Source organism: Aphis gossypii, chromosome 2 (assembly GCF_020184175.1).
Source record: "Aphis gossypii isolate Hap1 chromosome 2, ASM2018417v2, whole genome shotgun sequence".
Classification (NCBI taxonomy): Eukaryota; Metazoa; Arthropoda; class Insecta; order Hemiptera; family Aphididae; genus Aphis; species Aphis gossypii.
In genome coordinates, this window is record NC_065531.1 from 65,597,449 (window position 1) to 65,608,534 (window position 11,086).

An 11,086-nucleotide genomic window follows, 5' to 3' on the forward strand; every position below is an offset into this window, starting at 1 on the left:
AAGGTATTTTGCTCTAAAACCATTCAGTAAGCCGTATTATTGGAACAAAATTGGCATGTTTTTGTACAGTATTTTTGCCGGTACGACGTGCAACGGCCCCTTAAATCGTGCTGAACCATCTTCACCAAGACCGGTTCACTACAACTAGAAGCCAGTATATTTTTTTTCAAGCATCTCCACGCTAACAGAAATGTAAGTACTATTACTTTACTACTATTAACTAGCTTTAAATTAAATATTTACTATTATAATTTTCCACTATAAAAAATGATTCCATTTAATAATGGTATTTTACATAATTTGCACCACAAATAGGTTAGTTTTTTTTTTTTTTTTTTTTTTTTACACCACGTTAAAAAACGAAATGAAATATGTAATTTGTACCAGCCCTAAAATTGAGTATAGTACGAAACATTTTGAATAGTTCAAAAAGATTAGTGTGTAGTACAACATTTAAAAGTATATTATTTATTATAATAATAATATGTATAATTTTATATCTTCACTTTTTTTTTCCAAACCACATATACACAGATACATCGTAAACAATATTTTGTGTTGTTACGTCTTATACACTTAATTATAGTTATTATTATTTTTTGTTATAATCAGCTTAGTTATAGTAAATGTACGGTATATACACGGAATATATTCTGTGGTATATATATATATATATCTTATATATAAAAATGAATCGCAAAATTTGGTAAGCGCATAACTCAACAACGCCTGGACCGATTTCGCTCATTCTTTTTTGTTTGGGACGTAATTGCCAGGAGAAGGTTCTTACGGACGAAAAATTTGAGAAAGTTATCGGGTTAGAGAAATATGACGAGGTGGTGATGAAATTACAGAATCGCCATCTATCCAGCAAATAGTCAACTAAATTATTTTTGGTAGTCAATGGCAACCATTTAAATAAAATAAATCATTTATTTAAAATGTTTTTAAAAATGCATGCAAATAGACATACAAACCTAAATCGTTGTCATAGTAAAAAAAGAAATTAAAAATCTTTATACATAAAAATGAAGACAAAATGTATAAAAATTCATCAATTAAGAACAGCTGAACCGATTTCGCTAATTATTTTTTAGGAGTATTTGTTATTGTCTGGAGAAGGTTTTTACGAAAGAAAATTTTTAAAAAGTCAACCGAATAAGTAGAAAAAGTGCAAAATCTATTCATTGATGTCTGGGATTTGAACTCGATACCATTGTCTTTATTTACTCTATAGTAGACGTAGACATCTAAACATCAGCTCGATGTACAATCAATATAATCTATGGTTTCTATAGTTATTTTAGTTTGGAAATTTGAAATTTTTTGAGTGAATTTTTTTTTAGTTCACAATAATCTATCTATCTTCTATCTTCTATATATATAAAAATAGAGACAAAAATGTATAACATTTCATCAATTGAGAACGGCTGGATAGATTTCGCTCAATCTTATTTTGTTTAGGTCGTAAATTCCAGGAGAAGGTTCTTATGTAAGAAAAAGTTAAGAAAATTGCACGGAAAATTAAAAAAAAATACTGATGACTACTATTACTGTTATTATTATTACTATTTTATTTTTGGTAATCATGGTAACAATTTTTTTGTTATTATTATTTATTTTCCCCATTTTTGTAACATTTTTCACTGATGATTCGCTCCTATTGGTCGCAAGAGAAGGTGCTTATGTAGTACAATTTTAGGAAAATCCACCAGAAAACTTCGGAATCGGGATGTAAAAAAACAACAACTGTCACTGCAGTCCAGCAAGAAAATAAACTATATTAAGGTCACTATTGATTATGATTGAATATAATAATTATAGACCTGTTGTTATATTTTGTTAAAACCATAACAACAATAATAAGAATTAGCAAAATAAGTCAATGTCTACAGTAAATTTAAAATTCACAGCAATAAACTAACATAACAAGTTATACCAAGTTTTATTGTTTTACCAACAGGCAACAATATAAAAATTACGAGATGGCACATTATTGTATTTTACCCACCGTAGTAAAATAAAAAAATGATATAACTTTGAAACTTAAGTGTTAGAAATTATAAGCTTACGTACACATCTCGCGGGGTCCGCAATCTACCATGTGTGGATTGCCTACATGATAATATACTGCTCGCATAATCATAAGAGAGTCTCACGGCAACGGCAAGCAGAATGACTATAATATTATGACTTGAGTAACTCACTGACTAATAAACGTAGAGCCTGAACAATGATAGATCGATGCTTAAAATTTACACGGTACATTCGTAAAATCGTACCACAAATTTAGTGTGCAATAAGAAAGCATTTTACAAAATTCGCATATTAAAGTGGTGGTTTCACAAGATTTTTGAGAATCAAAACGGTCAATGAAAATATATAAGTTTTGAACACCGTTAAACCGAATATTAAATAACAAATTAATCAAAATTCGAATCATATTATATAGAATTGGCATTTTTAACGGGCAACGAAGTGCACGGAGCCAGCTAGTATATATATATATATATATATATATATATAAACAAAAAATAGTTACTAGCTTTTTCTTACAGAGTTTAGTTGATATAAATAGTTATAAATTATGTTTTATTTTTTTTAAAAAAATAGTATAATATACTTAACAAGAATTTACTTATTTAATATATATATATATAGAGTTTGTTTTACTTATACATTTATTTATAATTAAAGTATGATTCATTTTATATATTTTATGAATTATTGCTAAACAAATATTTACTTATATATATATACATTTTATTATAATTATAATTTTAATTTAATTGGTTTTTTGTACTCAGTTTGTCCCAAAAAGTTCCTCGTATTCAAAAAATCAAAAATATTATTTATCATCCTACAAAAAAATGTGGTTGACTCGCTATTCGAAAATTCTTTCAGCCCGATATTTTTAGAATAATCAATAGCATCCGCTACACTGCTACTAAATACTTGGGCCGCTAATTTTACCTTCATTTTTTCTTTATGGTAACTAATGTGTCTGTTCCTGATTTTTGTTGCTAAGTGAAGATCTTTTTCATTTTGTAGTTCTATTAATGACTTAAAAAACTGCCACTTAATTGCATCACCATTCTTGTCAAAAAATACTTTCCAGTCACCAAGTGTGTTCCGGCAAAGTTTAAGCATATGACATGCATCATAAAATATGTGAATATTTTCTTTGGTAATTGGGTGTTTAAAATAAGGTTGACAATTTGAAATATTTAAATTAGCTCCTAATTTAGTAGCCATCATAATATTTGAACTTACTCCATCAAAAGTTAAAGTTTTAACTTTAGCACCAGTTTGATGAACTGCTTCTAAACATAAATTTACTATATTGGCTTTCTCTTGACCCAATAAGCCATTTGTAAGGAAATATGCTATTGGTATTTTCCAATTAGAGTTGAGTGCAACTAACATGATCACCAGTGCTTCTCTTGCTAAAGGTAAATTATCACAGTCTTCCATCATACCCATGCCAAAATCTATAAATCCTTGATTTTTTTTGCCGTTAAAATGGATGTCCTCTTTAATACACATTTCATCAAGCATTATAGCACATATTAAATTTTTACCACGAGATTTCATTTCATCGTTTTTTAACTCAATTGCTACTAATGATTCTTTTGTAATACCTGGTGAACCATCTACCACTGTATACCATTTTCGAAGTGTGCTCAGATGTGGTAGGCATTTATTAAATTGTTTTCTAACATAGTTATACGCACTTGATGAATAAAAATTAAGAGTTAATGCAAAAGATCTCAATTCAGGTGTAACAGATCTCTGTGTAGTCATATTCAGTTGTTTTAAAATAATTTCTTTTTGGATGCCAGGAAGGGAATCCTATAAATTATAAATTCATTCTTAAACTATAATTATTACTAACTAAAAATATGACAGTTATCCCAGAGTAATAAAATAAACACATACAAAACACAAACATATAGTTAAGAATATAAATATATTTTATGTACAACATAGCATATCACATTAAGAAATATATAAAAATTAAGAACACATAAAGTACATGCAAAACTAAATACAACAATTATTAATATTATAATTTTTATACAAACAAATATTTTTAGAAGTTAAATCACATTTACATTTAAAGCACATACAAAGTGCAATTCAAAAATATTGGTTAAAATAAAATTTATTAAACTATCAATATTAACTAAGTAAACACTAAACATAGAACAACACAATACATTACATTAAAAATACATATACAGGGTGTCCCATGAGGATTTACCCATTGCGATATCTCCTGAAACAATGGATATATCATAATTCTGATTTTTTATAAGACTCACAGGGACAAGAACAACAAATATTTTATGTTTAATTTATTGTAATATTTTGGTAAAAAACTTAAAAATATATTTTTTTATTTAATTATTTTCAAAAAAATCGAAAATAGCCATTTTATAGAGTTATTTTTTTTTTGAAAATATTGATGTTTCAACATTTTTATTTCATTAATCTCCTGATTTTTAATATTTTTTCTAGTTTATAGAAGATATCACATTGGGTAAATCCTCACGGGACACCCTGTACAACTAAATTACCACATAACATAATATTAATAATCGTGTTTAGGAAATAATACGTTTAACATTGAGTAACATTCATCAGAAACTTTATTGGTTTTCTGTAAATGTGAAATTAACTGCTCAACATTTTTGATTTTATTTCTCAGTACTGATTTCGATTTTCTAAGCTCTTTATTCTACGCTTGTACTCATTAAATGTTCTCTGTGAGGTATTCCAATATTTTTTTCTTTTTCTAGAAAAAAATGTCTTAAATCTAAAATGTTTCTTAGTAAAATAAACCTATTAATATTTTTAAAAGTATTACATTCTGGTAACTAATGAACTTGTAAGCAAATTATCTGCCACTCCCAATACTGAAGAAGTGTCTAGAAACAATTACAATTATATTATAGTAATTATATTATAATATTTTATAGTCTAATATTATACAATATTTCTTAATAAACTACTTACCGCTGATTGACAGATTATATTTTAAGCTAGTACTTGCTTCAGAATATTCTGATGTATTTGAAATAGTTTCATTCACTTTTGTATCGTCTGGAAATTAACATATTCATATTTTATAGTCTAATATTATACAATATTTCTTAATAAACTACTTACCGCTGTTTGACAGATTATATTTTAAACTATCACAGTTCTTGGGTAAATCTTTAAATATTTTCATCAATGACTTTCTACTAGCTAAATAACAAATAATAGTTTTAAATTATAATTTAATAGTACAATATAATATGAAAGGAAGGTGTACTTAACTAATAGCTAATTAGGTATTATTTAATATTACTTGTTAAAAAAATACTTGGCACAGCATTATCATTTATTTTTATTTTTTTATAGTTCAAGTTGTAATCAGAAGTTTTAAAATGAGCACTACAAATCATTGATGATTTTAAAGGCATGTACGATGGTTGTATTTTTTTAATTATGTTAGTCCATTTCATGGCTGTTTGTTCATTACTCGGAAATCTTAAAAACATGTCAAATAGTTAAAATTAATAAAAATTTAAAACATTTGTAACTTACTTATGCATATGAATACCATCCTTGCCAATGTTTCTACAGCTTTTTATAGAACATATATTCACCATTTTACCTCTGTTATAGAAAATATCAACAACCGAAACTAATAAACCTAATATAATTAATTTAATAATATTACTTCGAATTAATATCGAATATGTTTTATTATTTCTGAGCTATAATATTACCACAGAATGAAAAAATGTAAGCAAAAAACACGGAAACTCTCATTACAGTTAATCACAGTTTTAATCGTGCCGAAATCGAATTACCCCGGTTAAAATATAACTGTCTGTATCATGGAAGAAAGATGTAGAGATAAACATTTTCCCATGATTATTTAACTTTTACATAAGTTTATTATTGTTGACACGATAAGGGCTAAACACGCAGTCCATCTATATTATGTCTATGCAGTAGTCTAATTTTTTTTCAATCAGCTGTTAACCAGTAATTTATATTATTATTATTATTTTTTTTTTATTACTACTTTTTACTACATTTTAAAATAAATGTACGATTAGTTTTTTGTTTTATATACATAAATAAAATATAATATAATATTTAATTGATATACAATGTGAGTGATGGTATAAAAAATATAACACAAGTATATTTAAACTGAAAATTTTTTTATTTTACATAGTACCAGCTATTATATATTCAATTTTTTTTTTCTACTGTCATTAATAAATACATTATTATGTCTTTGATAATTTAGATCTTGTTATCTTCCTCTTTGGATCAGACATAAAGCGTGTGAATATTTTTTGTACAACCTCTGTTAAATTATTCTTAAGTTCTTGATCTTTTGTTTGATCGGTTATCGTTACTTTAAGGCTACATTCAGCATGTTTCCATCTATAAAAAAAAAATAAAAAAAAAAAAATATATAAATATATAGCTGGACATAGTGATAATGTTAATACATTTTTGAATATTGGTGATTAAATAATAAAGAGCATATAAGTTGTCAGCAATGTGTATCGTCTTTGTAGGGATAATAATTTAATATCATTCACTAGTTTACATTCGTTATAAAAGCGTTTATCCGAAAATAGTCCTGGTCTCTCCGTATATAAATAATATAATATATTATATTACCTGTTCTTGCTATCAACATTCTTAATATTTTTGATCTTATAGTGGCTGATGGTCCAGTACTCGGAACTTCTTTCGTCAGTTGGAGATTTAACATTTATCAAATCATCATCTTGTTTTACCGTAATAGTATTTATGATATCAGTTTCAATTTTTTCATTTTGTAGTAATTTTTCAATATTATCCAAATATGAAATATTCTAAAACAAAAAAAAAAAAAAAAAAAAAATGTAAAATTTACTTTACTGTAAATGTTTTGTTTTACTTACTTTTTTAGCCATTGTTTTATTCTTATTTGATTTGACTTGTTTTATATTTTTATTACGTATGTCTTGTTTTTTCACTGATTTAAATGATTTAACCTCATCATTCATACTCATATTGTTATAATCGTTCTGAAATTAAATAACGGTACTTGTTTGTTAACGCCCCGCCAGTACGCCGCATAAAATTTATCTCCCCGCCACTCTTGTTTGTTATCGCTCCGCCATATAGTGTGCCGTTATTCTACCTACAATTATCGTATTTAGCTCGTGGTGGATGATCTATTTTGGGAAATGGAAAAACTATTGTACATTTTATATTAAACCATATTAGTACGCTGCTGGCTTTCGTTATTTTATTAAACTTTAACTTCGTTTGAAACCAATTCGAAAAATTTATTTTTTCTTTTTTTCTTTTATTTATTTTCTTTTATATTATAAAATGAATTTTAATGAATTACTTACAGTTGTTTTTAACAATGATACTGCAATTACATTTTTACAAAAAAATAATATAGTTAAAACTAGTGAAATATGTGAAAATGGCCATATAATGTTTATCAAGGGGTCGCGATGGCGTTGTCAGAAAAGAAGTTGTCGGAAGGAAAAGGTTTAAGAGTTAACAATTGGTTAACTGGTTCTAGACTACCAATACATACAATTGTCCATTTCATATATTACTGGGCTCGAGAAATGTCTTCAGTAACTTTTTGTAAACATGAGCTAAAGATGGGACAAAATGCTGTGGTTGATTGGAGTAACTATCTACGTGAAGTATATATATGGAAGTTAGAAAATGACCAAAATAAAGAAATTGGTGGTCCCGGTCTTATCGTCGAAATAGATGAAAGTTTATTTGTGCGCCGGAAAAATAATGCTGGACGTATTCTACCTCAGCAATGGATTTTCGGTGGAATATGTCGGGAAACCAATGCATGTTTTATAATAAGTGTACCTGATTGATCGGAAAAAACATTGTTACCTATAATCAAAAAATATATAAGACCAGGCTCAGTAATATTGTCAGATTGTTGGAAAGCGTATAATAATTTGCAGCAAGCGGGATTCCAACATAATACTGTAAACCATACATATAATTTTGTTGATCCAGACACAGGGGCACACACCCAAAATATCGAGAGGTTGTGGGGTTCTGCTAAATGGGGAAATAAAAGCGTCGTGGAACAAACAGAAATTTTTTGGAATCATATTTAGCAGAATTTATGTGGAGAACACGTCTCGGAAAACAAGACGCATTTGAAACCATTTTAAAAGATATATCCGAGTTCTGGCCTCCACTATAATTATAATTATATTATTTATTTACTAATCATTTATACATATTTTTTTAAATTTATAAACATTTTTATTCATTTATTTTTAAATTTTTTACTATTAATAATACATACATTACATATTTTATATTTATTTATTATTTTGTTTATTTTATTTAATTGGCGGGGCGATAACAAACAAGAGTGGCGGGGCGATAAATTTTATGCGGCGCACTGGCGGGGCGTTAACAAACAAGTACCATAACTAAATAACATTTGGTAACTAAAAATCTAGTAAAAATATATACGCTACACCTATTTATTTATATCTTTAAGTACGAGTATAATACCTCGAACCAACATAGTTCAGTATTATACAAAATAAAAAAATATTGTATATAGTCATCTTCAAAATATAACTAATAATTATAAATTACATAAAAAACAAATTATTTTGTACTTACATCACTTTCGTTCATCGATTCTTCATTACTACTATTTACTGAGCTGACAAATGAGATTTTTTTTGATTTTTTTATTCAGATATAACTTGTAGCTATTAAGTGGATTTACGTACTTTCTCTAAAAGTGACTTGTTATTTTGTATTGAGTGATATATTTTATACATTTCAGTTGAAGCACACTGAAACGGAAAGGGTAAAATTATATTGTTTGATAGAGATGGTAAATTATGTGCGACTATATTTTTTATTATTTGACACCGAATATAATATTTTTATAAATATGCTAATTATTATAATCAGATCACACCGCTCTAAATCAAATCAAAATTATGATTATTATTTCATAAGACGGAAATATGTAGATTATTATGATGAGATCACACCACTCTAAATCAAACCTAAATTATAATAATTATTATTTCGAAAAGTACCGAGAGTAAATGTGTCGTATCATATCATTCACCTCACACTGCTCAGCACATAGACGACACACGGAAATTTTTTTAATATTTCAACTTCTCAAAGAACATTGTAAGTATATATCATTAAACGTAAAATATAAAATAGTTATAAATCTAAGTTAACTTTTTTTTTTTTTTTTTATACTTATATAATATCAACATTTTTATCGTAAACATTGAACAACGGTCTCACAAACTTATAATATATCATACCACATCACGACGCTCAACACAAACACACACGGAAAAAGTTCATTTTTTTTTTCAAATATTTCAACTTCACAAAATATCAATGTAAGTATATATCATTAGTATAGATATTATTTTATAAAAAAAAAAAAATAAATAAAAATATAGACAGATAGGTGTACGTTACGAGTATTAACAATCCCTACTCGAAACTAGCCACGATATTAAATCCGCGCTTCTGATTGGGCATATTTGAATTACGCGCGAAAGTATTGTTACTATTATTATAATTATTATTATTATTATTTACCGCCAAACTGATTAAACAGATAAAACTTCAATAATTTTATATTTTCATAAATTAATAATCATTCAACATACAAATATTTTAGTATTCAATAATAATAAATATATTAAAATAAATCAATGGTTAAGAAATACGTACCTACATTCGTTTTGAATTAGATAAAATTATTGGAAATATTATGTTTACTAGGTAATATTGAAATAAAGTAAAACTAGGTATACAATAAATCTATTTTTTAGTATACTTAAAAAAAAAAGTTAGACTTGTATAAATAATTGTTGGTCATCAAGTAATGTGTACCTATAGATTACTTTTTATAGACAATACTCTAGGTAATTAGAAACATACTAGAGTAGTAACAGCTTAAAAATTATAATTAGTATTAATAGTATCACTAGTACTATTGAAATGTTTAATGTATATTGATGAAAATAAGGAAAATAAATTTTATTTAGAACAGAAATCAAGCATTTAGACATATACCCATTTATAATGTTTGAATAAATAGTTTATGTTACAATTTAAAAGTATTATTTATTTATTTAGTCTTATACAAATTTCACACCAAATATTAAAATATTTTATAGATTAGGTACTATTTATCAGTGTTCGGAACTTTCACTAAAAAAATGAATTCGTTCACGATCTTTGAAAAAATATAAACGTGTAGATTGGGTAGATTGGGTCATTCTCGTTCATTTAATTTTAATTTTTTTCTATGAATTATTTACCTGTAGTCAATAGTTAAATCCATAAATATATGCGATTCAACACCCAACCTAAAATCAGGAACGTAATATATTTTAATAGGATATATTGTATACCTAATATAAATAATCAATATAACTAAACTTAACTAATAACATATTATACATACTTATAAAATATGAATTAAATAGTAGATAAATTAAGCGTCCTATGCATCTTAGCGTTTTTAAAATCAATCAAATTCATTAAAAATATCTTTATATAGGTATTAACTATTAAGTTATTTTTAAATAATACGATTGACGTTCGCGAATGTGAACGTGAGAATGTGCGTTCATGAACGACGTTCTTTCCAAACACTGCTATTTACTGACAATACTCTAAATTAAGTAAATTATTATTTTGGACTTTATTATTGTTATTAATCAAATACAATTTATAAATAAAATATTGGTTAATGGTTGTTCAGTTGGTGTTGTAGTAAGTCATTTCAAGTTTTTACTTAGATAGATTTCTGTGTTGCGTGTTTAAACTTTGAAGTGCTTAAGTTTAAATATGTAAAAATTTAATTACTTTGATTTTGACTCAAAATGTGTTATAGTGCAACGTAGTATTATAAATCCAAATGAATTTAGTGCAATTATTCGTACAAAAATTGACCAAAAAACAGAAACTTATAGCCTTGCTTGTGATGAGTGGATTAATTTATTTTCGAATAATTCAAAAA

The 11,086-nt window shown here is 26.3% G+C and overlaps 1 long non-coding RNA gene across 1 annotated transcript; it reads right to left on the reverse strand.

Moving 5' to 3' along the window:
• Positions 1 to 5,399: 5,399 nt before the first annotated feature.
• On the reverse strand, positions 5,400 to 5,862 carry LOC126550375 (uncharacterized). Its single transcript, XR_007604460.1, has 3 exons — positions 5,781 to 5,862; positions 5,596 to 5,704; positions 5,400 to 5,538 (listed from the first exon to the last, which is right to left on the reverse strand). It is a non-coding gene; the product is annotated as an uncharacterized LOC126550375 (long non-coding RNA).
• Positions 5,863 to 11,086: the final 5,224 nt, after the last annotated feature.